This window comes from Triturus cristatus, chromosome 3_1 (assembly GCF_964204655.1).
Source record: "Triturus cristatus chromosome 3_1, aTriCri1.1, whole genome shotgun sequence".
NCBI classification, from domain to species: Eukaryota; Metazoa; Chordata; class Amphibia; order Caudata; family Salamandridae; genus Triturus; species Triturus cristatus.
This window is the reverse complement of record NC_140583.1, coordinates 20,302,582-20,326,342: the sequence shown is the minus strand read 5'-3', so window position 1 is coordinate 20,326,342 and position 23,761 is coordinate 20,302,582. Positions and strand designations below refer to the sequence as shown.

Genomic DNA, 23,761 nt, shown 5'->3' with positions numbered 1-23,761 from the left:
TTCCACCAGCCCACTGACACCTCCGCTCCGCCTCCCTTGCGCTGCTGCGATCACCAGTATCTGCCGAAGCGGTGGACCACTGTCTGAACTTCCACCAGCCCACAGACACCTCCGCTCCGCCTCCCTTGCGCTGCTGCGATCACCCCCGTCTCTGCCGAAGCGGTGGACCACTGTCTGAACTTTCACCAGCCACTAGACACCTCCGCTCCACCTCCCTTGCACTGCTGCAATCACCTGTATCTGCCAAAGCCGAAGCGATGGACCACCGTCTGAACTTCCACCAGCCCACTAGACATCTCCGCTCCGCCTCCCTTGCGCTGCTGCGATCACCCGTATCTGCAAAAGCCGAAGCGATGGACCACTGTCTGAACTTCCACCAGCCCACTAGACACCTCCGCTTCGCCTCCCTTGCGCTGCTGCGATCACCCCTATCTGCCAAAGCCAAAGCAATTGACCACTGTCTGAACTTCCACCAGCCCACTAGACACCTCCGCTCCGCCTCCCTTGCGCTGCTGCGATCATCCCCGTATCTGCTGAAGCGGTGGGCCACTGTCTGTACTTCCACCAGCCCACTGACACCTCCGCTCCGCCTCCCTTGCGCTGCTGCCATCACCCCCGTATCTACCGAAGCGGTGAACCACTGTCTGAACTTCCACCAGCCCACTAGACACCTCCGCTCCACCTCCCTTGCGCTGCTGCGATCACCCGTATCTGCCGAAGCAGTGAACCACTGTCTGAACTTCCACCAGCCCACTAGACATCTCCGCTCCACCTCCCTTGCGCTGCCGCGATCACCCCCGTATCTGCCGAAGCGATGGACTACTGTCTGAACTTCCACCAGCCCACTAGACACCTCCGCTCCGCCTCTCTTGCGCTGCTGCGATCACCCCTGTATCTGCCTAAGCGGTGGACCACTGTCTGAACTTCCACCAGCCCACTAGACACCTCCGCTCCGCCTCCCTTGTGCTACTGTGATCACCCCCGTATCTGCCAAAGAGGTGGACAATTGTCTGAACTTCCACCAGCCCACTAGACACCTCCGCTCCACCTCCCTTGCGCTGCTTCGATCACCCCGTATCTGCGGAAGCATTGGACCACTGTCTGAACTTCCACCAGCCCACTAGACACCTCCGCTCCACCTCCCTTGCGCTGCTGTGATCACCCGTATCTGCGGAAGCGGTGGACTACTGTCTGAACTTCCACCAGCCCACTAGACACCTCCGGTCCGCCTCCCTTGCGCTGCTGCGATCACCCCCGTATCTGCCAAAGCGGTTGACCACTGTCTGAACTTCCACCAGCCCACTAGACACCTCCGGTCCGCCTCCCTTGCGCTGCTGCGATCACCCTTTTCTGCCGAAGCGGTGGACTACTGTCTGAACTTCCACCAGCCCACCAGACACCTCCGCTCCGTCTCCCTTGCACTGCTGCGATCACCCGTATCTGCCGAAGCATTGGACCACTGTCTGAACTTCCACCAGCCCACTAGACACCTCCGCTCCACCTCCCTTGCGCTGCTGTGATCACCCGTATCTGCCGAAGCGGTGGACTACTGTCTGAACTTCCACCAGCCCACTAGACACCTCCGGTCCGCCTCCCATGCGCTGCTGCGATCACCCCCGTATCTGCCAAAGCGGTGGACCACTGTTTGAACTTCCACCAGCCCACTAGACACGTCCGGTCCGCCTCCCTTGCGCTGCTGCGATCACCCTTTTCTGCCGAAGCGGTGGACTAGTGTCTGAACTTCCACCAGCCCACCAGACACCTCCGCTCCGCCTCCCTTGCACTGCTGCGATCACCCGTATCTGCCGAAGCAGTGGACCACTGTCTGAACTTCCACCAGCCCACTAGACACCTCCGCTCCGCCTCCCATGCGCTGCTGCGATCACCCCCGTATCTGCCGAAGCGGTGGACCACTGTCTGAACTTCCCCAGCCCATTAGACATCTCCACTCCGCCTCCCTTGCACTGCTGCGATCACCCCTGTATCTGCTGAAGCGGTGGACCACTGTCTGCACTTCCACCAGCCCACTAGACACCTCCGCTCCGCCTCCCTTGCACTGCTGCGATCACCCCCGTATCTGCCGAAGCGGTGAACCACTGTCTGAACATCCACCAGCCCACTAGACACCTCTGCTCCGCCTCCCTTTCGCTGCTGCGATCACCCTTATCTGCCGAAGCGGTGAACCACTGTCTGAACTTCCACCAGCCCAGTAGACATCTCCGCTCCGCCTCCCTTGCGCTGCTGCGATCACCCCCATATTTGCCGAAGCCGAAGCGCTGGACCACTGTCTGTACTTCCACCAGCCCACTAGACACCTCCGCCCGCCTCTCTTGCGCTGCTGCGGTCACCCCCGTATCTGCCGAAGCAGTAGACCACTGTCTGAACTTCCACCAGCCCACTAGATACCTCCGCCCGCCTCTCTTGCGCTGCTGCGATCACCCCCGGATCTGCCGAAGCAGTGGACCACTGTCTGAACTTCCACCAGCCCACTAGACACCTCCGCTCCGCCTCCCTTGCGCTGTTGCGATCACCCGTATCTGCAAAAGCCGAAGCGGTGGACCACTGTCTGAACTTTCACCAGCCCTCTAGACACCTCCGCTCCGCCTCCCTTGCGCTGCTGCGATCACCCGTATCTGCCAAAGCCGAAGCAGTGAACCACTGTCTGAACTTCCACCAGCCCTCTAGACACCTCCGCTCCGCCTCCCTTGCGCTGCTGCAATCACCTGTATCTGCCGAAGTGGTGGACCACTGTCTGAACTTCCACCAGCCCACTAGACACCTCCGCTCTGCCTCCCTTGTGCTGCTGCGATCACCCGTATCTGCCAAAGCCGAAGCAAAGGACCACTGTCTGAACTTTCACCAGCCCTCTAGACACCACCGCTCCGCCTCCATTGATTTGCTGCGATCACTCATATCTGCCGAAGCGGTGGGCCACTGTCTGTACTTCCACCAGCCCACTGACACCTCCGCTCCGCCTCCCTTGCGCTGCTGCCATCACCCCCGTATCTGCCGAAGCGGTGAACCACTGTCTGAACTTCCACCAGCCCACTAGACACCTCCGCTCCACCTCCCTTGCGCTGCTGCGATTACCCGTATCTGCCGAAGCAGTGAACCACTGTCTGAACTTCCACCAGCCCACTAGACATCTCCGCTCCGCCTCCCTTGCGCTGCCGCGATCACCCCCGTATCTGCCGAAGCGATGGACTACTGTCTGAACTTCCACCAGCCCACTAGACACCTCCGCTCCGCCTCTCTTGCGCTGCTGCGATCACCCCTGTATCTGCCGAAGCGGTGGACCACTGTCTGAACTTCCACCAGCCCACTAGACACCTCCGCTCCGCCTCCCTTGTGCTACTGTGATCACCCCCGTATCTGCCAAAGAGGTGGACAATTGTCTGAACTTCCACCAGCCCACTAGACACCTCCGCTCCACCTCCCTTGCGCTGCTGCGATCACCCCGTATCTGCTGAAGCATTGGACCACTGTCTGAACTTCCACCAGCCCACTAGACACCTCCGCTCCATCTCCCTTGCGCTGCTGTGATCACCCGTATCTGCCGAAGCGGTGGACTACTGTCTGAACTTCCACCAGCCCACTAGACACCTCCGGTCCGCCTCCCTTGCGCTGCTGCGATCACCCCCGTATCTGCCAAAGCGGTTGACCACTGTCTGAACTTCCACCAGCCCACTAGACACCTCCAGTCTGCCTCCCTTCGCTGCTGCGATCACCCTTTTCTGCCGAAGCGGTGGACTACTGTCTGGACTTCCACCAGCCCACCAGACACCTCCGCTCCGCCTCCCTTGCACTGCTGCGATCACCCGTATCTGCCGAAGCATTGGACCACTGTCTGAACTTCCACCAGCCCACTAGACACCTCCGCTCCACCTCCCTTGCGCTGCTGTGATCACCCGTATCTGCCGAAGCGGTGGACTACTGTCTGAACTTCCACCAGCCCACTAGACACCTCCGGTCCGCCTCACTTGCGCTGCTGCGATCACCCCCGTATCTGCCAAAGCGATGGACCACTGTCTGAACTTCCACCAGCCCACTAGACACGTCCGGTCCGCCTCCCTTGCGCTGCTGCGATCACCCTTTTCTGCCGAAGCGGTGGACTACTGTCTGAACTTCCACCAGCCCACCAGACACCTCCGCTCCGCCTCCCTTGCACTGCTGCGATCACCCGTATCTGCCGAAGCAGTGGACCACTGTCTGAACTTCCACCAGCCCACTAGACACCTCCGCTCCACCTCCCTTGCGCTGCTGCGATCACCCCCGTATCTGCCGAAGCGGTGGACCACTGTCTGAACTTCCCCAGCCCATTAGACATCTCCACTCCGCCTCCCTTGCACTGCTGCGGTCACCCCTGTATCTGCTGAAGCGGTGGACCACTGTCTGAACTTCCACCAGCCCACTAGACACCTCCGCTCCGCCTCTCTTGCACTGTTGCGATCACCCCCGTATCTGCCGAAGCGGTGGACCACTGTCTGAACTTCCCCAGCCCACTAGACATCTCCACTCCGCCTCCCTTGCACTGCTGCGATCACCCCTGTATCTGCCGAAGCGGTGGACCACTGTCTGAACTTCCACCAGCCCACTAGACACCTCCGCTCCACCTCCCTTTTGCTGCTGCGATCACCGGTATCTGCCGAAGCCGAAGCAGTGAACCACTGTCTGAACTTCCACCAGCCCACTAGACACCTCTGCTCCGCCTCCCTTTCGCTGCTGCGATCACCCTTATCTGCCGAAGCGGTGAACCACTGTCTGAACTTCCACCAGCCCAGTAGACATCTCCGCTCCGCCTCCCTTGCGCTGCTGCGATCACCCCCATATCTGCCGAAGCCGAAGCGCTGGACCACTGTCTGTACTTCCACCAGCCCACTAGACACCTCCGCCCCGCCTCTCTTGCGCTGCTGCGATCACCCCCGTATCTGCCGAAGCAGTGGGCCACTGTCTGAACTTCCACCAGCCCACTAGACACCTCCGCTCCGCCTCCCTTGCGCTGTTGCGATCACCCGTATCTGCAAAAGCCGAAGCTGTGGACCACTGTCTGAACTTTCACCAGCCCTCTAGACACCTCCGCTCCGCCTCCCTTGCGCTGCTGCGATCACCCGTATCTGCCAAAGCCGAAGCAGTGAACCACTGTCTGAACTTCCACCAGCCCTCTAGACACCTCCGCTCCGCCTCCCTTGCGCTGCTGCAATCACCTGTATCTGCCGAAGTGGTGAACCACTGTCTGAACTTCCACCAGCCCACTAGACATCTCTGCTCCGCCTCCCTTGTGCTGCTGCGATCACCCGTATCTGCCAAAGCCGAAGCAATGGACCACAGTCTGAACTTTCACCAGCCCTCTAGACACCTCCGCTCCGCCTCCATTGCGCTGCTGCGATCACTCATATCTGCCGAAGCGGTGGGCCACTGTCTGAACTTCCACCAGCCCACTAGACACCTCCGCTCTGCCTCCCTTGCGCTGCTGCAATCACCCCCGTATCTGCCGAAGCGGTTGACCACTGTCTGAACTTCCACCAGCCCACTAGACACCTCCGCTCTGCCTCCTTTACGCTGCTGCGATCACCCCCGTATCTGCCAAAGCTATGGACCACTGTCTAAACTTCCACCAGCCCACTAGACACCTCCACTCCGCCTCCCTTGCGCTGCTGCGATCACCCCTGTACCTGCTGAAGCGGTGGACCACTGTCTGAACTTCCTGCAGCCCACTAGACACCTCTGCTCCGCCTCCCTTGCGCTGCTGTGATCACCCCCGTATCTGCCGAAGCGGTGGACCATTGTCTGAACTTCCACCAGCCCACTAGACACCTCCGCTCTGCCTCCCTTACGCTGCTGCGATCACCCCTATATCTGCCAAAGCTATGTACCACTGTCTGAACTTTCACCAGCCCAGTAGACATCTCCGCTCCGCCTCCCTTGCGCTGCTGCGATCACCCCCGTATCTGTCGAAGCCGAAGCGCTGGACCACTGTCTGAACTTCCACCAGCCCACTAGACACCTCTGCCCCGCCTCTCTTGCGCTGCTGCGATCACCCCCGTATCTGCCGAAGCGGTGGACCATTGTCTGAACTTCCACCAGCCCACTAGACACCTCCGCTCTGCCTCCCTTACGCTGCTGCGATCACCCCTATATCTGCCAAAGCTATGTACCACTGTCTGAACTTTCACCAGCCCAGTAGACATCTCCGCTCCGCCTCCCTTGCGCTGCTGCGATCACCCCCGTATCTGTCGAAGCCGAAGCGCTGGACCACTGTCTGAACTTCCACCAGCCCACTAGACACCTCCGCTCTGCCTCCCTTACGCTGCTGCAATCACCCCCATATCTGCCAAAGCTATGGACCACTGTCTGAACTTCCACCAGCCCACTAGACACCTCCACTCCGCCTCCCTTGCGCTGCTGCGATCACCCCTGTATCTGCTGAAGCGGTGGACCACTGTCTGAACTTCCACCAGCCCACTAGACACCTCCGCTCCGCCTCCCTTGCGCTGCTGTGATCACCCCCGTATCTGCCGAAGCGGTGGACCACTGTCTGAACTTCCACCAGCCCACTAGACACCTCCACTCTGCCTCCCTTATGCTGCTGCGATCACCCCCGTATCTGCCAAAGCTATGGACCACTGTCTGAACTTTCACCAGCCCACTAGACACCTCCACTCCGCCTCCCTTGCGCTGCTGCGATCACCCCCGTATCTGCCAAAGCTATGGACCACTGTCTGAACTTTCACCAGCCCAGTAGACATCTCCGCTCCGCCTCCCTTGCGCTGCTGCGATCACCCCCATATCTGCCGAAGCCGAAGCGCTGGACCACTGTCTGAACTTCCACCAGCCCACTAGACACCTCCGCTCCGCCTCCCTTGTGCTGCTGCGATCACCCCTGTATCTGCTGAAGCGGTGGACCACTGTCTGAACTTCCACCAGCCCACTAGACATCTCCGCTCCGCCTCCCTTGTGCTGCTGCGATCACCCCCGTATCTGTCGAAGCCGAAGCGCTGGACCACTGTCTGAACTTCCACCAGCCCACTAGACACCTCCGCTCCGCCTCCCTTGCGCTGCTGCGATCATCCCCGTATCTGCTGAAGCGGTGGACCACTGTCTGAACTTCCACCAGCCCACTGACACCTCCGCTCCGCCTTCCTTGCGCTGCTGCGATCACCCCCGTCTCTGCCGAAGCGGTGGACCACTGTCTGAACTTCCACCAGCCCACTAGACACCTCCGCTCCGCCTCCCTTGCGCTGCTGCGAACACCCGTATCTGCCGAAGCCGAAGCGGTGGACCACTGTCTGAACTTCCACCAGCCCACTAGACACCTCCGCTCCACCTCCCTTGCGCTGCTGCGATCACCCGTATCTGCCAAAGCTGAAGCGATGGACCACTGTCTGAACTTCCACTAGCCCACTAGACATCTCCGCTCCGCCTCCCTTGCGCTGCTGCGATCACCCGTATCTGCCAAAGCCGAAGCAATGAACCACTGTCTGAACTTCCACCAGCCCACTAGACACCTCCGCTCCGCCTCCCTTGTGCTGCTGCGATCACCCCCGTATCTGCTGAAGCGGTGGGCCACTGTCTGAACTTCCACCAGCCCACTGACACCTCCGCTCCGCCTCCCTTGCGCTGCTGCGATCACCCCCGTATCTGCCAAAGCTATGTACCACTGTCTGAACTTTCACCAGCCCACTAGACACCTCCGCCCCGCCTCTCTTGCGCTGCTGCGATCACCCCTGTATCTGCCGAAGCAGTGGACCACTGTCTGAATTTCCACCAGCCCACTAGACACCTCCGCTCCGCCTCTCTTGCGCTACTGCGATCACCCCTGTATCTGCCGAAGCGGTGGACCACTGTCTGAACTTCCACCAGCCCACTAGACACCTCTGCTCCACCTCCCTTGCGCTGCTGCGATCACCCGTATCTGCCAAAGCCGAAGCGATGAACCACTGTCTGAATTTCCACCAGCCCACTAGACACCTCCGCTCCGCCTCCCTTGCGCTGCTGCGATCACCCGTATCTGCCGAAGCCGAAGCGATGAACCACTGTCTGAATTTCCACCAGCCCACTAGACACCTCCGCTCCGCCTCCCTTGCGCTGCTGCGATCACCCGTATCTGCCGAAGCGGTGGATGCTCCTCCTACGTCGAGGCAAAGGCGTGGAACCACCTCCCTCTACTCCTCCGGTACTCCCCTTCCCTACCAGGGTTCTGAAAATCACTGAAGACCCGGCTCTTGGACTGGACCACTGGACCTGTGAGCGCCTGGATACCCCCCGGGTGACAAGTAGCGCTCTAGAAAGTGACTGGTCAGCGCTAGCATGGCATTGAAGCTGAGGAGCGCTAAGTAAAGAGAAGAGTTTGTTTCGAAGATGAAAGTTTCGAAAAGAAGGCTTTACTTAACGCCAAACAAGAGAGGCGTTCCCCTTTAAAACCATTTAACGGCAGTGAACATGTCCGAGAATATCCGTGGCTGCTCATAGCAGCGCTGGCCTTTGGAATACTCTGTTGTACATAGGTTGGCGCTGTCCCCGAGTCATGGCCCGTACATAGTGTTGTAAGTGGCCTTAAAACACTGAAGGAAACGCACATTTATGCGTCAGCGTGTCTGTCAGTTCTATGGTGCATTTATATCCAAACAAAAGTCGCCTAAGCGCCTGTTTTGCTCGCTTCGTTGCACTGAGTAGGAAGGATGGGCAGGGGGTCCATATTCACCAACAGGACAGACCCGTCTGCTGAGGTGGGAGGGCTCTGTGTCTGTTTAATACACCCTGATAGTCTCCACATGGGGCCTCTGGCACCCTTGCAGGTAGGGGTCAGTGCTGTGCTGTCACTCGGCGGCTCTGACCAGATGTTCTCAGCTGACCTGTACCGAGGCTGGAGGATGGGGGGGGGGGGCTCCTAAAGCTTGTGCTCTTTGGGTCATTGTCTGATGTCCGATGCTGAGACGATGGTCGGGCGCTTTGTCTCCCTTGTACCTTTGGGGGTCTGGGTGAGTTACGTTTTAAAGTTTATGTCTGAAAGCTGTGTGTTTAGTGTTTGCTGCACCTGTCTGTTTTAGGTGTGTGGGAGAGATGTTGTGGAAGGTTTGTGTTTGAAAGCTGTGTAAGAAAGTGTGTTGCTGTTGCAGTAACCCCCCCCCCCCCTTTTTGCCTAATAGCTGATGCACTTTTCCTTGTTGTGCCCTGGGCTCCTTCCAATCAGGTGCCCAGGGCCTGTGTTCCTTCCCTAAAAACTGCCTAACAGCCCAAACCCAAATTGGCAAACCCTGGCCACATGTCAGCCCCTGGTAAATGGTACCCTAGGTACCCAGGGCCTTGTGACCAGGGAAGGCCTCTAAGGGCTGCAGCACTCATTGTGCCACCCTTGGAGGCCCTGTACCCTGACACACACACACACACACACACACACACCCACTGCCCTTGCAGGCTGAGTGTCTGGGTGCAGGACAAAACAGAGTCGACATGGCACTCATCCCTGTGTGCCATGCCCACCACCTACTGCCCTGGCATATATCAGACACCCTTCTAGCTGGGTGCACTATGCCAGTGGTGTGGGCACAGAGGCAGGAGCCCTGTGCCCCTACAGTACCCAGGTCCATTCCTGGGTCCTGTAAGTGCAGTGCTGCCAGCTAAGAGTATATGGTGCTGGGAGCTCGTCAAACACGAACTCCACAGCACCATAATGGCAGCACTGAAGACTGAGAAGTTTGGTTTCAAACTGCTCAGCACATTAAATCCACACTGTTGCCAGTGTGTGATTTAATGTACCAAGCACCACAGAGGGCATCTTAGAGAGGCCCCCTGAAACCTAAACCTACAATCCACGTCTGTTCTGAGGCTGCCTATGCTGCCACACAGCAGACATGTTGCTGGACCCCTGGGTAGGAGAGCCCCTGTTCTCCTGGGTCTGCAACAATGCACATCCTGGGCGAGGTGCTAAATCTCCTCCCCCAGGATGGGCAGGGGGAAGCTTCAAAGGCATGCCGCCTCTGTGAGCTTCCCCAGGCCACTGCAACCCCCCACTCTGGCGGGAAGCTTGGCCGGAAACCCCAAATAAGGACAGGGGATGTGCCAGCCTGCCAACCCCACCCCTCAGGTGGGGAAGGCGAGATGAAGCACATCTCCGGGCTCTCGCCATCTTGAAGATGGGAAGCCCTGCCCAATCGGGACTAGGCTCCTGTCCCCCTCCCACAGGAGAGAGGCAGGATAGGGGGTGTACCCACCCCAGGACAGGGACCCATTGGCCCCTGCCCTTCACCTACCTGTAACGCCCCTAAATCTAGTATTTTTGGGCACCCTGAACCTTCCTTCCCCAGATTCCAGATTAAAAACTACAAAGAAGAGCAAGAAGAAAGAAGACCTGCCCTGCAGCTGCTAAAAAGAGGAAGACACCAACTGCTTTGGCCCCAGCCCTACCGGCCTGTCGACCCTCGAACGTACTCCTGCTCCAACCCGGCATCTCTTGTGGCCAGCAACCTCACAAACCCCGGAGGACCTGGATACCTTTTGGCTCTTAGCCCCTGGGACTCCCATGAGTAAAGGCTCTACTCAAAACCTACCTCTAATCTCTGGCAGCAGCCCGGAGCCGCAAACCCAGCACACTCTGCACCAGCCAAGCCTGGCCAGTGCCGGAGTGGACAAAGACCACGAGGACGACCCCACGGCGACTGTGACCCCGAGTACGGCACCCAAGGACCTCCCTCGACACTCCTGAAGGAGCCTGCAGCCTCAGAACAAGGTGCCCCCCCAACCGCGATCAACAGAGGGTAAGATTTCCCGACACCAAAAGGCACCCCTGCACGCGGCGCCCCACGGCCCCCTGTGCCCAATCCCGGGGTACCTACCTATCCTCCAACTACCCAACTTACCTCTCGAAGTGGTGGTGGCACCTGAAGAATCCTCGTCCCCGAGCTTGCAGTCTTTTTCCAAACCGGAGATTTCCTGCACCCAGCCGCCCGAGTGGCCCTGGCAGTGAAACCTCTACACCTACCTACTTCCCCACTTGCCCTGAGTAAGTGACCAGGAGCCCAGCTCCCACAGCTGCGTGGCTTGCCAGTCAGCAGCCACCAACCAAGGCCCCCCTATCCCTCGTAGGATAACATTGGGCCTAACTCTCTCTGCACTCGGCCGCCCTAGAGTCGCTGAGGGTGAACCAACTGTACCTACCTGACCCTGGGGGACCCCTGAGTCTATGCCCAGAACCTCAACTCTGCCAGTCAAGTACTTACCTTTAAACCGATAACTCTATTTTCTTCATAGGGTAACATTGACTGGCTTTTTCCTGAAATTTCTTCTAAGTGTGGACTTTTCAAATCTTAAAATATTCACCAAAAATCAGCCGAGTAACGAAAACGAAATTACTCACCTGCTCTTAGGTGAGCTCCTAGTGCTGGATCTTGGTGCCCAGCACTATCTCTGAAAAATACTTACAACTGTACTTTCCAGTAACCCAATTTTCTCCCATAGGAAATCATTGACTGTTTTTCTGTGAAATTTCTTCTAAGTGTCAATTTCTGCAATCTTTAAATATTCTTTAAATATCGTATAATATCTGAAAACGTAATTGCTTACCTGTTTTGGATAAAGGTCCCAGTTCTGAGTCTAGGCACCCAGTACTGGATTACAAAAGTAGCGAGAACACACTATACCTGTAACTTGCATTTTCTGCCATAGGGAATCATTGACTGTTTTCTATTAAATATTTTCTAAGTGTCAACTTTTAAAATAGCTAAATATTGTTTAAAAATCATCACAGTAATTAAGTCGACTTTCATCACTTGATTCTAAGTACTGACCCAGGACTGAATCTAGGATCCAGTCCTGGAATTCCAAAAGTAATCCTAAAAGTAATCTGTGGCAAATAACATGAACCTTCCATTAAACTTAATGCATTATTGTGTTTAAAATAGTGTTGCCTATTGCAACCACTTGTAACTGTTTACAAAAGTCAATTGCATATTGCAAAAAGTATTTATATAAAGCATCTCATTCTGAGAAAGTATATTTTAATTCCAATTGTTGGTTCTAAAATAAAACAAGCATATATTTTTTATATATAAACCATTGGCCTAGAGTTCAGTTATTGAGTGTGTGAGACCATTTGCTGACTGAGTGTGTACAACAAATGCTTTACACTGTCCTCTGATACTGCCTTACTGCTCGACCAAGCTACCACTTTAGAGAGTAAGGTTATATCTAACTTTAGCCTCTGTCAAACCCTTGGGGTCTGTGGACTCTGTACACCCTGTACCTATTAAGGAACAGTATACACAGAGCCACTTTCTCACAAGCTGTCACTCTGTTTTGTGTTTGCTGCACCTGTCTCTTTGAGGTGTGTGGGTGACATGTTGTGGAAGGTTTGTGTTTGAAAGCTGTCACTCTGTTTTGTTTTTGCTGCGCCTGTCTCTTTGAGGTGTGTGGGTGAGATGTTGTGAAAGATTTGTGTTACAAAGCTGTCACTCTGTTTTGTGTTTGCTGCACCGGTCTCTTTGAGGTGTGCGGGTGAGATGTTGTGGAAGGTTTGTGTTTGAAAGCTGTCACTCTGTTTTGTGTTTGCTGCACCTGTCTCTTTGAGGTGTGTGGGTGAGATGTTGTGGAAGGTTTGTGTTTGAAAGCGGTGTGTTTGATGTTTGCTGTACCTGTCGGGTTTTGTGGGGTATTTGTAAGGTTTGTGTCTGAAAGCTGTGTGTTTGATGTTTGCTTGACCTGTCGGTTTTTGTGGGGTATTTGTAAGGTTTGTGTCTGAAAGCTGTGTGTTTAGTGTTTGCTGCACCTGTCTGTTTGAGGTGTGTGGTTGAGATGTTGTATAAGGTTTGTGTCTAAAAGCTGTGTGTTAAGTGTTTGCTGCACCTGTCTGTTTGAGGTGTGTGGTTGAGATGTTGTATAAGGTTTGTGTCTAAAAGCTGTGTGTTTAGTGTTTGCTGCACCTGTCTGTTTTGAGGCGTGTTGGTGAGATGTTGTAAAAGGTTTGTGTTTGAAAGCTGTGTGTCTAGTGTTGGCTGCACCTGTCTGTTTGAGGTGTGTGGGTGAGATGTTGTATAAGGTTTGTGTCTAAAAGCTGTGTGTTTAGTGTTTGCTGCACCTGTCTGTTTGAGGCGTGTGGGCGAGATGTTGTATAAGGTTTGTGTCTAAAAGCTGTGTGTTAAGTGTTTGCTGCACCTGTCTGTTTGAGGCGTGTGGGTGAGATGTTGTAAAAGGTTTGTGTTTGAAAGCTGTGTGTTTAGTGTTTGCTGCACCTGTCTGTTTGAGGCGTGTGGTTGAGATGTTGTATAAGGTTTGTGTCTGAAAGCTGTGTGTTAAGTGTTTGCTGCACCTGTCTGTTTGAGGCGTGTGGGCGAGATGTTGTATAAGGTTTGTGTCTAAAAGCTGTGTGTTTAGTGTTTGCTGCACCTGTCTGTTTGAGGCGTGTGGGCGAGATGTTGTATAAGGTTTGTGTCTAAAAGCTGTGTGTTTAGTGTTTGCTGCTCCTGTCTGTTTTGAGGCGTGTTGGTGAGATGTTGTATAAGGTTTGAGTTTGAAAGCTGTGTGTGTAGTGTTGGCTGCACCTGTCTGTTTGAGGCGTGTGGGTGAGATGTTGTATAAGGTTTGTGTCTGAAAGCTGTGTGTTTAGTGTTTGCTGCACCTGTCTGTTTTGAGGCGTGTTGGTGAGATGTTGTAAAAGGTTTGTGTTTGAAAGCTGTGTGTTTAGTGTTTGCTGCACCTGTCTGTTTGAGGCGTGTGGTTGAGATGTTGTATAAGGTTTGTGTCTGAAAGCTGTGTGTTTAGTGTTTGCTGCACCTGTCTGTTTGAGGCGTGTGGGTGAGATGTTGTATAAGGTTTGTGTCTGAAAGCTGTGTGTTTAGTGTTTGCTGCACCTGTCTGTTTGAGGTGTGTGGGTGAGATGTTGTAAAAGGTTTGTGTTTGAAAGCTGTGTGTTTAGTGTTTGCTGCACCTGTCTGTTTGAGGCGTGTGGTTGAGATGTTGTATAAGGTTTGTGTCTGAAAGCTGTGTGTTTAGTGTTTGCTGCACCTGTCTGTTTGAGGCGTGTGGGTGAGATGTTGTGGAAGGTTTGTGTTTGAAAGCTGTGTGTTTGATGTTGGCTGCACCTGTCTGTTTGAGGCGTGTGGGTGAGATGTTGTATACGGTTTGTGTTTGAAAGCTGTGTGTTTGATGTTGGCTGCACCTGTCTGTTTGAGGCGTGTGGGTGAGATGTTGTATAAGGTTTGTGTTTGAAAGCTGTCACTCTGTTTTGTGTCTAGGGCATCCGGTGTGGGTGCCTGGCTGAGGTATGTTTTATGGTTGCATGTTGTGTGTTTGTTTCACCTCTCCGCTTTGAGATTATGTAAGCCTTGCATCTAAAGGTTGTGTGTTTAATGCCTCATGCACTTGCCTGTTCTTTCAGTTTCTCTGCCTGTTTTTGATCTTTTGGGACTGTGGCTTGGGCGAATTTTAAGATTTCCGTTTGAAGGTTGTGTGTTTCGTGTTTGTTTCGGATGTCTGGATATGGTAAGTGAAAAATATGCTTCTTAAAATATATAACGAGCCATATTAACCATACATTTAGATCCCGATTAACTGCACAGTTCATTAAAATACAATATACAAGGGATAATAGGCTTGCACGTCCAGTGCTGATTAGGGTTTAAAAAAAACTGCATATGTTTCATTCCATCGCTTTCTTCTTCACATCCCACCAGATGCGCAGGCGCCCGGCCCCCCCAATAAAGCGCCAAGTCGAGCAGACATTCCGAGGCGTTCCCATGGAAACCACTCACTCTTTCCATCTTCCTACAGCACCGAGTGTTTAACATCATCGCGTCTCATCTGCATAAATATCTCACGGTTGATGGGTCCCCAAAAGCAGTCATACACTCCCACATAATGCCCTCAGTCGGGAGTCCATCTCCGGCGCCGGAGGGTGGTCTCGGCGCTCAGTCCTCTCTGTGCAGGGTCTCTGGATGCCAAACGTGGAGCAAGACGTCACCTCGAAGTGTCTGTCACCACAATATTCACAGTAGGGCTCCCGCGCCCTCTTCACCTGGGGTAACTTCTTACCTGTCCGTCAGTCGGGACTGATCGACTGGCGTCGAGGCTTCACCCCCCCATCTGAGGAACTCAAGACCTGGCTGTTTGAATGAACAATCCACCAGGAAGCAGCCGACATCTCCAGCGCCGCGAGGCCCTCACGGGTGATTTGCAGTGCTTGATAAATGTTTGACTGACTGATCGATGAATACAAAGTGACCTACCCAGTCTGTTTCCAGGTTTTACACCCAGACACATGACCGCCAATGGTGTCCCATTCTGGATCACAGACCAGCAGGATCACGCACTACCATCCCTCGCCATCCTTCTTTCTGCCTCTGCCTTGCTGGCTTCTGTTCCCAGGTTTCGCCCTACTGGGAAGCCGTTCCCTCAAGGTCTTCACCAGCACTGAATGGGCCTGGCTGCCTTATACCATGCGTGCCACTCTGCATGAACCATCTTTCAGGAAAGCTGTAAAAACCCACCTGTTTTCTACTCATTTATATGCCAGTTTCATATATTTGACTCTGCTTCTATCTCCGGGACACACCTTGAAGTAGCCATGCCTGGTTAATTCATTCATTCATTCATTTTCCAGCAGTAATACCCCTTTCAAGGCTTCAGAGAAGGTTTTATTCCAAGGCCACATCAAACCTTGCCTCAGCAACAACAGACCTCTCTCGTCTTTCAAGGCAGAGGTCGGTGATCCTTCCAGAAGTATCCAGGCCCCCATGGGGCACCAAACTACCCAATCCATTGCCCCCTCTACCGCTGTACCTGAAAAACCCTTTTACTTTGCCCTCGGCGGCACAGTCACCCGCTCGGAGGCTACATGCGTTACTACCTTTGAAGCATCACATCAGACAAATGAGGGCTTCAAATCGTATAACCCGTCCTTTCCACCCCTCCAAACATTCCACCCACACCACGGCTTCTGCAGGATCTCTTGTCTGTTCTCCAACAAGGAGTTCAAGTTCTTTTGGGGAGGGGTGCAGGCATCAGAAGTCAAGACTGGTTGCTACTCTTGTTACTTTCTGGTGCCAAACAAGGTCAGAGGACTTCATCCTATTTTCGAACTTTGCCCGATTGTTAGACCTGGCACCTTGGCGTGAGTCTCCCTTCCACTTTTTGTCTCGCTGTGCCTCATGTTTTTGCTGGTGTTGGCTGCTCAAAGCACTGTGCCGCTGCCAACCAGTGCCAGAGTGCAAGTGCTCCCTATTTAAAATGTATATGTTGGTTGGATTCCATGATTGGCTTATTTGGTTTACTATCAGACCCCCATAAAGTGCACCAGGAGTGCCCAGGGTTTGTAAATGCAAATGCTGCTGGTGGGCTTGCAGCACTGGTTGTGCCACCCACAGAAGTGGCCTAGTAAAATGTGTCTAAGGTCTGCCATTGCAGAACCTGCGTGCAGTCTGGTACTGTCATGCTGACTGGGCAAGTGCACCCACTTGCCAGTCCCTAAACCTTCCCTTAACTACATGTTAGTCACCCCTATGGTAGGCCCAAGGGCAGGGTGCATTGTAGCATAAGGTAGGACAAGCCCTGATGTGTGTGGCATGTCCTAATAGTGAATTACAGCCATTTTCGTTTTTCAGTATTGTAAGTCTACCTGTTCTCCATAGGCCAGAATGGGCTGTCAGAATTGTTACATTCTATGATCCTAACAGACCCAGGGAACATGGTAGAAAATCGAGTTTAGTATGCCTGAACTCAGAATAATAAAATACATCTTTTAGTAAAGTTTATTTTAATATTCTGTGTTTGCAAATACCACTTTTAGAAAGCTGGTATTTGCTTGCCTAACCATTTCAGCCCGCCTCTGCTATGATGTGTATCTGCTGTCTGGTTTCTGTGAGTGACAGGGCTGGGGAATTCCAGGAGCCAGGCTGGGGCAGCCCGGTGGTGAAAAGAGAGATTACATATAGATGGGTGGGAGGAGTACACATGCACTCTGAATAGGGCTGTGCCTTTCCACCACAATGCTGGCTCCACCCCCTGCACACTGAAAGGAGAAGCCACGGTCCAGTAAACAAAGTATTCCAGAACTGGGTTGAACTGGGCAAAGGCCCCCTGGCCTGCAAGAACAAAAGAATTGAACTATAAGTATTGGGACCCTGCTCCCAAGAAACTAGATCCTGCTTGACAAGAAGAACCTCTGCCTGAGGAGAAGGAACTGGGAAAGCTGTAAGGAGGAGTACTGTCCCTGACCTGGGGGACTGGCCTGCAGTGGTTGCCTTGCTGCTGAAAGGAGAGGAGAAAGACTACAAAGAAACTTTACTTCAACTTGTGCTTCAAGATCTCCAAGGGCTTGTGAGTGAGCTTGCCCCCTGAACAAAGTCCCAGGACCAGTGGACTTCATCTGCCTCGCAATCTGCTGCTAAAAACGCTGTTTTTAGCATTTTCCGAGGCAGGGAGCTGTGTACGCTTCGTACTGCCAAATCGTATCCAGCAACGCACCGTACCCGCCTGTCTGCCTCGAACAACGTGTCCTACGATCCGTAGATCGCACCGTGACTGGCTGACTTCGCCGCGTACAACGCTGCGCTTCATCAAACTATCTTGATGGGTACGACCCGCACCCTGCGCTGAAGTCAAGGCTGCCGTTCGCATCGAAGGAGGGAGTACACACCGTACGTACGCTCCGCATTGCAGCCAAAGACTGAGAGCTGCTCCCACAGTACGGCTCGTACGCCGCAACGAACCAAAGTACCGTACAACGTCCTGTCCCCTCAAGCAACGCGACTCAGGGCCCCAACAAGCTGTAAGCTTGCACCGCGAAAGGAGGACATTGCAGCGTACAATGCTTTGCTTTCACCGCAGCGTCCGTGACAAACTCTCCAAGACTAAGGTACTGTGTACGTTCGCACGTAGGGTGTATGCTTCGCACCGGAGCGTCCGCAGCGCTTACAGACTCATTCTGTAGGCCAATTCATCCCCGTACGGGCCGAACTAAGAAGAACGAAGGGCACAGAACTTTTAAACGCTGTAACAAAGAACTGCTTATTGCTAATAGTACTGTGGGCCTTTTTTTATCGTTATTTGGTCTGGTGCTAAGCCTAATATAAATACTTATTTTTGATAATCCAAGTGTGGAGTCCATTTGTGGTGTTGTCCCTGAGTTACTGTATGTGGTCACAAATGCTTAACCTATAACGCTCTGAGATAAGCCTTGTCTGCTCGCGTCAAGCTACCTAGAGGGTGAGCGGGGGTTATTTTAAGAGTGTAACCCCTTACCCTGACTAGAGGAGAGGGTCCCTGCTTGTCACAAGTACCTACCTATGCCAAGCAGAGACCCCCAATTCTAACACCGATCAACTTCTTCCTCAAGGACAAGCTCAAGATGCTCACTTTGGTCCAAGCCTTGGATGCAGGCGACTGGATGGTGGCGGTGGATCTGCAGGGTGCCATATCCATATTCTCGTCATGCAGTCCCACAAACGCTACTTGAGTTCCAAGTCGTCCACAAGCACTTTCAGTTCTCTGTGCTCCCTTCCGGCCTCACCACCTCCCCTTGGATGTCCATGAAAGTGGTGGTATTGGTCACTTTCCATCTTTGGAGGTTGTAAATAAAAGCATTTCCCTACCTCGACGACTGGTTGCTGAAGGTGAGCTCAAACTGGCTGGTGTGGTCCATCTCCAGATGAGGGCCAATCTCTTGACATCGCTGGCATTCCCCATCAGCGCACCCGACTACTTCACAGAGGCATTCTTTCATTGGAGTCTTCCGCCTCAGCACGTTCACGGCGCTCGGGCTATGATCCCAATATTTCAATCAATGACCTGGGTCTCAGTGAGAGTGGCTCTGGGGCTTCTTGGTCGCCTGCATCCTGCTACTGGGCCACTCCAGGTAGCATATGTGGGCTCTGCAGTGGGACCTGAAGTCTTCTTCAGCTGAGCCCAAAGGGGATCTCTCAGAATCCATTCAGATGTCAGAGGAAAATGCCAGGAATCTGGAGTGGTGGCTGCTGGACCGCAATTGGACCGTTGGCAGACCCCTGTGTCTGCCCCACCCAGAGCTAACGGTCGTAACAGATGCATCATAATTGCTACTATACTTCATGGTGGTACAGGGTAACATTCAGAATGGGGAGAGCCCTGACTCAGTTTTCACCACTACCAAGAACGTGCAGCGTCCACATTTTTGTGCATTGGTGTTTCCAAGACAGTGTTTGTTTGGAGGTGCCTTTCATTGTGACTGGAGCTCGAGACTCCAGTACACCTTCCCGCCTGTACCTATCCTGCCCAAAGTTCTGCAGAAGATCACGAACGACTGGGCACAAACCATCCTAGTGGCTTCAGATTGGACAGGAGAGTGTGCTATGCAGAACATGTAGCCATGAGCGTCTGTCCTCCGATTCTGCTGCCTCTTTGGAAGGATCAAGGGTCCTGCACCCGACCCTGCACAACTCGCACCTCCATGCTTGGAAATTGAGCTGCAGCAGTTCACAGCCTTCAAGCTTCCTCCCAAAGTAGCGCGTGGTGCTGATGGAGCGGTCTAGTGCTCCCAGCACACACACTACCCATTCCTCCCAAAGGTCGTAGTGCCTTTCCAGGGTGATAGACTGGCCTTTCCTGGGTGCTAGACTGCCCCGACGATGTTCTCCCGTCCCTCTCAAAGGTAGTAATTCCTTTCCAGGGTGATAGACTGCCCTGACAATGTTCTCCCATCCCTCTCAACTGTTGTAATTCCTTTCCAGGGTGATTGACTGCCCTATCATTGTTCCTTCGTCCTCTTCGTCCATGCAAGGAGGAAGAGCGGGCGAGGGTGTGATCAGCTCTTTGTGGGCTTCGCTGGGGACCATGACCATCTCCAGACGGATGTTACTTTGATGGATTTTCCTTTGTGTGAAGATCTTCGCCTTTGTGTACGGTCCTAGCCAGGGTGTGACTAATACGCAGCCTCTGGACGGACTGCGGGCTCTTTCCACTAGAGCCAAAGCGGCTACTACATGGATGGTGGCCAGAGGGCCTGTGCTTGATACCTGCCAGGATGCAACAGACACGTCAGTTCACACATGTTCACGGTGCACCACTGCTGGTGTAGTATCAATCCGAAGAACGTACTTCCCTTCAGTAACGCTCTTTCTGGTGGATATTCTGTTGAACTGCAGATTCCCAACCCTCCCACCTTCCTCCCCTTCTGTAGAATGGGTTCCTTCGATCCACACTAACATGATTTGAAGTAGAGATATGCCCACTGTCACGATCTGATTCCTAAGGGCTCTGTGTCCAACCGTGCAGGAGCCTTCAGAGTGAGATGTGTTGCAGCTGCGATGCACTATCTGTTCGAATCCTTCTCCTGCTAATATCAGTGCTTAATTTGAGCCAGTGGTCCCCGGTGCTCGGGACCTGCAGTTAATTGTCAACGCGGGCACTTATGACAGTCTGCCACATGATGGCGTAGTTTATCTTATTTGGAGATGAGCACAACTACAGTTGTATAGAAATTGAATATACATTAAAAGTGGCTAAAAGCCATTCTGATAGCTTTGGGCCCTGGAATCGCCTGAATTGTCACACTTTTTTAAGTGTGATAATTGGCAGTTGTGTTTCTTTTGTCATTGGCGGCGCTGGCAGTGGCAATGGGAGGGGCAAGCTGCAGTGGCCTCCTAACAAGGCTCCTGGCACTTATTTTCTTTTTACAAATCAAACACTGGCTAATATCTTGCGTGACTTTTAAATGCAAAGTATTTCCATGCTTCAATTATATTCTCACCAGCCGCGGTGCGTCCATTGGGGCGCTGGGGCGTAGCCCCACTAGACACATCGCCCTAATTCGTGCAAGCACCACTCTCGTGCTGCCGCTGATAAAAGACGGCAGACGCTACTATTCTAAACATGCGCGGCAATCGGCCGCTGAAGGGGGTGGGGGTGGGGGCGGGGCTGCAGCAGCACTCAACAAGGTTTGAGTGACAGACAGTCACTGTATCTGATAGCAGAACGTAGTGCGCATGCTCGGGTTTAGGTTGTGACCAGCCAGAACATGCGCATTGTCAGCCACTAGTATAGGTTCAGTAGGAGAGCGAGGGAGGGGGGACCCGAGAGGCCGTCGCAGCCCCCCGGTCTCCTAGTGGGCGGGCCGTATCTGTGCCCTAGCCAATGAATCCAGTGGCGCCAGCCAATCCAGACGCTGCAGACACCTGCCGCGCAGTCTGAAGTTGTTCCTGCTGCAGACGGACTTGCCCAGACCTTCTCCTGCTCCGGAGTCCGAACCGACCCAGGAACTGGACGCAGAGGTGGCACGCGCGGGATCGGGATCAGGTAAGTCAAGTTTTTTATTTTACATTAAACCCCAACCCCCGCCCCCGAGAATTGCGTGCCGCGAGTGCCGCGACTGTGGTTAGATTACCTATTACAAAGGCAGTTTTTAAAAAAATCATGGACTGACCAGAGAACGGACTTTGTAACCTTGCAGTACATAAAATAATTTTAACGAAAACATATTTTTCCGGACTTATGAGAAATGACAGCACTTTGATTTTGCATTCAGTTATTTGTACTCGTTTTTAGGAGACTTTTATTCAATGGTAAGAAAATACAAAAAGACTCGATATTTCCCAGCTTATTCTTTCCCCTCGTCTACTCATGTGACATGTTGAAAAACAATTAACTGAACAAGTGTTGCAATATTGGGCAGATTGTTGTTAGGCTATTGAGGGATGGACAGGTGTGCTATTGCATAAAAACCATGTCGGAAATGTTCGCTTGTATTTATTGTGAGCCTTAGACCATAGGAATGTTGGTGGTCAGGGATTTTTGTAATGTTTTTCCATATCTGTTTCTCCCCTCTGTCACCTTCACTTACATTTCCCACACCGTATATCCCTTTCCACTCCCAAGCTATTATACCGCACCCCAGGTGTAATTAATATTGTCTTTTTTTTTTTACCACAGACCATTTCATTACCTATATATTTATCTTGAGCTTTCGAAAGTGCAAATGTGTGCCTGTGGACATATATTGAGTGGGACCAGAACTAAACAGTTGAAATCAGTCAGTATGTTTAAAGACTGGTCCTTAGGGCCTTTCCAAATTTTATGTTTTCTGGAAATAGAAGAATGTTCCTCCTAGACAAGTGTTTTTATGTTGGGAACAGGATATTTGAGCGGGAATCAGGCACACCCTTCTGAACCAGACAGATGGTCTTTAATGTCTGCACTCCTTAACAGATACTCAGACAAGAGTGACTCCAGTTCATGTTTTTTTTTTATTGCAGCAAGGTGTTTCTTCCGGAGCGTTCAAAGTTGCGGTTTGTCCGTGGGTTTCTGAGGTATTGGTTCTTCTTACGCGTGGTCTTTGATTGAATGTATGCCATCTGTCTTTGGATTGAGTGTGGGACTTGTTAATTTGGCGTTTTTGTTTATGCTTGGGTGGTAGGCATTGTTTTGAGTCATTGAGCCCATTGGCTTTCAATCCTTTGACTTTTGAACCTGGGATTGGTTGTCTTCTATCTCGTGTTGAACTCCGGCCCTGGATTTACCTATTGCATTCTGCTGCATTCTGGGTGTTGTATTCCTGATTCACTAAGCCTTTTACATGCCACTCCACAGCAGTAGTTTACGTAACGTTCGAAGACACTTTGGTGTTGGCTCACATGGCCCTTTTGACTCATGTCAATATCCAAGCATCGCATTTCATGTTGCGGTACTTGCCTGTATTTTTTAATGTGACCAGGCTATCGAGCTGTACGCCACATTGGAAACTTCACTGAATGCTGCGCACAATGCACGTGATAGGAATTGCATTTGGCTGCTATAATGAATTTTTTAAAATGTAGGCCGGCAACATGTAATGCAATGTTTGGATATTGACACGAGTTTGCGCGAGTCGGGAACAGGAGGATTTTCGCTATGCCCTTTGATTCAGTGAGTCTCATGGCGGCAATTGATTCATATGTATAATTTCTTTGTTTTTCTTACATGTTTTATATGGAATGACGAACATTTTTCTTTGAGTGTTTGTTTGTTTTATTTTCGGCTTTATACTTCAAACGGATGGACATGAGTAGAACTATATGCTTGGTGGGCAATTTTTTCCATGTGCATCTCTGCACGGTGGCGATTGGAAACAAAAATGCACAATGCCTCGCCAGCGTATGGGTTGTTCTAATTTTCTTTTTTTCTTCACATGAAGGTTATTGCGTCCTCATCCATTTTTTTCTGCCTTTATACTAAATATTGAGCACCTCCTGCAGCATTTAATTAAATGTAATGAGCCAGAGGAAATTACTTTGAGATGCTTTTGGCCACCATACAGACATGATAAACAAAGCAGGGGAAGGAGGACTTTAAATTTTATTTTTCTGTCAGACAATTTTTCTAAAGTCTTTTATGTATTTATTACTGTTTTTTTTTAACACACAAGGGTCTGGGAGATGACATTTTTAGCAGGATAATCCCACTGGGTTTCCAGTTTTTGCTCTATTCTTTCCTAGTGCTAAACGCCAGAAACATAGTGACAAATGCTGGTTTTGTTTTATGTTGAAGCACCATGCCAACTAACGTTTCATTGCTTGACACTCAACACAAATATTCCGAGGGTTCTGGGAGCAGAGATGGGACTCCATTTGAAATCTTCCTTCACAGAGGAGTACCGTGTGCTTTTGGTAATCATAAAGACAGTAAAATCAGGCAGTAAGATGGTTTTCCGGCAGCATGACCATGTCGTTCAGACTAGAAATGAATTATGTAAGTTTGAAGGCTACACTAATATATGGTGCCATTTATAGGCGGCCGCCATTATCTGCCATGTTGCGATTATGCCACA

The 23,761-nt window shown here is 52.4% G+C and overlaps 1 protein-coding gene across 4 annotated transcripts in view; it reads left to right on the top strand.

Moving 5' to 3' along the window:
- CSTPP1 (centriolar satellite-associated tubulin polyglutamylase complex regulator 1) overlaps positions 1-23,761 on the top strand; it is a 572,416-nt gene that overhangs the window by 336,392 nt on the left and 212,263 nt on the right. The window lies entirely within an intron of this gene.